Here is a 4,644-nt window from a genome sequence, read left to right as displayed (position 1 = left end):
TGAATATGTCTTCGTCTTGAATTTTCTAGGAAACGTCAAAAGATTAATGTTCCTTTCTTAAAAAAGAGTTGCTTATGAAACACTCAAAGCCTAAAAAAAATATTAGATCTTAGAAAAAGATAGTCATAAATATCCAAATGAAAGATTAATTTGAAACAAATAACTATATAACAAAGCTTTTATTATCAGATGACTCCAGAGCCTAGTCTAAACTCGCAAATCTAAAGACCGTTCCCTACTAAGAAAAATAAGAAGGTTATTTTATAGTTAAACAATAAAATTCATCGCTAATTCTATACAACAAATAGATTATAATGATGAATTATAAAAAAAATATGTTAACTACGAGCAATTTAGCTATGAATTAGCCATGAAGTTCGTAGTTAATTTCATTTATTTTAGTGGTTAGATTATATCTTATTAGATGTGGTTAATATCATGTTGAACTCATAAATAATATTAACAGTGAACAAATCTGTCTTTTATCCGTGGGAAATATCGCCATCCTATAATAGTTAAAAGTTAAAACGCTATATAAATTAATCATCTTCCTACCCTGACAAAGGAAGGATCTAAAAGTTCAGGTTAATTCAATAACTTTTATCTAAATCACGTATATATATTGAGAAATTCACTAAATATTTAAAGATATTTGATTGTTATTATTATCAATCTAGTACTAACATGCATGAAATCAGCATAAGAACTAGAAACCCATAAACTTTAAATGACAGTCAATTAGAGTAACTAACTTCGTATACCACCTTTCTATAACTACAAGTCTACAATAACATACCCAGTGTAATCCCTTCTATTACTATATGACTACAACTACCTTCTGTATCTAAACATGAAAAATGAATGTTAATCCTATTTACCGATCAATTAGCTATAGATTATCAAAAGAATCTACAACAATATACCAAGTGAAATCCCACTAGGTGGAGTCCGGGGTAAAAGAATCTACTGGTGATGAAATGACTTAATTTCATTTTTTTTAAGTATAAAACCGCAATATTTAATAGTTTAATACAAGGATTCTAGATAGACTTCAAGAAGAAACAACTGATAAGATTCAAGCCATTTTCATCCACCTACATAAGAGTTCAATTTATGACGATAAGTTTTAAAGTTTGGAAATGCAAGTTTTTGTATTTTATACCAAATTCCTTGTATTGTTTGAATACTTTCCTCTTGCTTTGATAGCAACTTATTGAGTAGTCCTGTTTTAAATAGTAACTATTACTACATCTTTCCTAGTGGGAATTTGAATGTCATTCTTACTAATATCTGATTTGTCCCACCTACTAATGAACTAACAACTGTACTATACAACAAATATTTATTCAAACTTTCACGTGTGTCCACTCCCAAAAGTGCCACCTGTTAGATCCCATTTTTCTTCATGTCTTAATCAAAAGTCTCCTGAGGTTAATGCTCTGACGGCGAGCATGGGGCATTTCACTTTGGACCTTCGAATTCTATCCTCTAGAAAAACTCTTACAATTAAGAATATTAATATTTAATTCGAGGTGGAGGTAACAAAATTTAGTTCCTCTTTTAGTGATTCGTTCAATCTGTCCATCAAATTGTAGGATCAAAGTTATTGGTGCATGGGTGAACAAAGGTCTTATTGGAAGGACGTAATGTATAAATGAGTCATTTAATTTGACGTCAATTGATATTTATGCTCTTCAATTTTGCATGTATAAACACACTTAAATTTGTATAAAATTGAACAAATAAACACACGCGTCCTACTCCTACCTCACATATTACACGTAGAGCGCCATGTATAATGCAAATTGCCACATAAAGCACCATGTAGAACACATGTATCTACTTATTCAATTTTATATAAGTTTGAGTGACAAATTGTGCGCCCCCAAATCAAAGGGCATAGATGCTACTTGAAGTCAAATTAAATATATTATGCCTATTGGAAGCTGATAAGGAAAAGAAGTCGCGGGTAATTGTTAGTTCAACTGGTGTGAGTTTTTTTTGGAATAAACAGTATGAGCTTAGTCTAAAGTGAACAATATGTCACACACCATGTTAAGAGCATCTTTAAACTAATTTCACACAACTAACTTTACCCCTAGCTTGAAGACAAATACACATAAAAAGAAGCTTTATGAACTTTGTTGGCCATAAATATAGATGATGTAGGTGAAATACAATTAATATCCAAATAAGCTCATAGCGATGGATCATGAGATAGTTGAAAAGAAGAAAGCTACATATAAAATATAAAAATATTTTTAATGGCGAAGACCTTGAAAAACAGGGTCGGAAGCAGATAACGTTAAACTAGGGTGTACATGGCCGGGTTGGTTCGGGGTTTTTTAAATATCAAATCAAATCATTTGTGTTGGATTTTTAAATCTATAAACCAAACCAAACCAATAAAACTCAGGTTCTTCAACCTCAAGTTTTTTCGGATTTTTATTCATATAAACATATAATTTACTTGTACTTCAAATATTTCTTTAGGCCTATCAAAATACAACTATCTAAGGTGTTTCTTAAATAAAATAACGCAAAATATGATATAATTAATGACACTAAAATATCCAACAAAAATATAATAATAATGACATCATGTAAAACAAATTTTGCAAATTAACAAGTCATAACGAAAATGATCATAATTTAAAAGTATTAAATCATGCTATAATAAGTTTAATAAGTATTAGTTACATGACTAAATATTAAAGGAAATTAAAATTAGATTATGTATTTTAATTGTCTAAACCAATATAAAACCAAAGATCAAATATTCAATATTATTCTCATTCTTAGTGTTGAATTGATTTTCTTTTTGCATTAGTATTAATTTGATTTTGATTTAAGTTTTATTATAATTACCAACATCTGTGGACTATAATCTTTATTGAACCATTCAGAATTCTAAGTTTCAAACTTGAAATAATATATTAAAAGATAAAAACTATGAAAAAGTATAAGAAATATTTAAAAATTATAATCAAAGCAAATATTTTTTATGTATAAAATAAAATTTTAAAATTATATATATAATGTCGGGTTGGTTTGGATTCTGATTAATTTTTTTTAGTTAAAACCAAACCAACCCAAATATAGTCGTGTTTTTTTTTTCCAATACCAAACCAAGTCAAACCAACCACTAGTCGAGTTTTTTTTTCCAGTTTAACTCAGTTTGCGATTTGATTTGATTTTCGGTTCAATTTTGTACACCCCTACATTAAACCATGCTAAGAGTACCATTTTTATTTAAAGCAAAATAAGGCAACTTGTTTTACCGTATAAAGCTCAGTGGGAACATGATTGAGGTTCGATTTCCTAATAATATTAGAAAATGGAAGGGAGAATTTGATAATGAGACAGAATTATTAGGTTTACAGATAAGTAAATACAATTAGGCCTGTCTCCATCATTCCAGCATCATTACACATACGCAAATCCAGAAGACTTTGTGTGCATGCATCGGTTCGGCAGAGCATTAACCAAAGGTTAAACAACAAAATCATTGGTGTATTCAACTCAGTTTAAAATTACCACTTTTACGCCCACATTAGTTCTTACAATCTTAGCTCGGATACTTTCTTTTAGAGCCAAGGATCTATTGCAAGCAGTCTTTTCTACCTCACAAAGATAGGAATACGGTTCGAGTACATCCTGCCGTCCCAAGATCCCACTTGTAAGGTTATACTGGGTATGTTGTTGTTACACATACACATTAGTCTACAAAGGAGTAAAATTCCTCCTAACCAAAAGATATAAAAAGTATTAAGGAGATAGCAATGGTACCTTCTTACTTTTGCAAATATGTACACTTCATACAACTCCCCGATATCCACGGAAAAGTACTCTTTAAAGATTTTGCTAAGTCATTTTCTCCAGCAGGTAAACCTGCACTACATTCTATTTAGCAACGGTAATCATGATAAATAATGCACTTTATAGTTTGTTGCACTTAGTAAAAGAAATCTTATCCCGAATTTCTCACAGGATACTTAAGAATTAAGCTTCCATTTCAGCCTTTACACAGACTATCAATAGAAACATGTATACAGTACATGAAATATAAAAAAGAGAAGATTGAAAAGGCCGGCACACAATCCTGACATTTATTTTTACTATTATAAGAATGAGTTATCTGCGACAAACTTGACATCACATTAAGGAAACAAGAATAACATATAAAATATAAAATGTAATCAATGTGTAAGTAGCCTTAAGTTCATGTCATCACCTATCATTTGTCTATTGTCCTTGAATACTTCACAGAACAGTGGACACAACTGTCGAGCTTATATATTATAGTACTCAACTTGTTAAAACAAGGACAGTTTCTCATGACATTATATCTCAAGTGAATAAAGGTCAATAAGATAATCATAATACTACAGAGTGGTCAGAATGTGAAACCAATCAACATTAAGTTCGCAATAGGTTGGATAGATAAAAGATTATAGAAGGTAACTGGTTGATATTAAACAAATCCACATCTTAAGCAAAATAGTTCAATTAATAATCATCACTCCGATTCTCAAGCTTGTCTTCTCACCTTAGAGAAAAGACAGCAGTAGGCAACTTGAGATCAAATGTGTAAAGAGAATCTTTAAGCCATCTATAGATAAAACTTCTGTGTGTGTGGGGGGT

This window comes from Solanum tuberosum, unplaced genomic scaffold, assembly GCF_000226075.1.
Source record: "Solanum tuberosum cultivar DM 1-3 516 R44 unplaced genomic scaffold, SolTub_3.0 scf00076, whole genome shotgun sequence".
Taxonomy (NCBI): domain Eukaryota; kingdom Viridiplantae; phylum Streptophyta; class Magnoliopsida; order Solanales; family Solanaceae; genus Solanum; species Solanum tuberosum.
Note: the sequence above shows the minus strand (reverse complement) of the source record.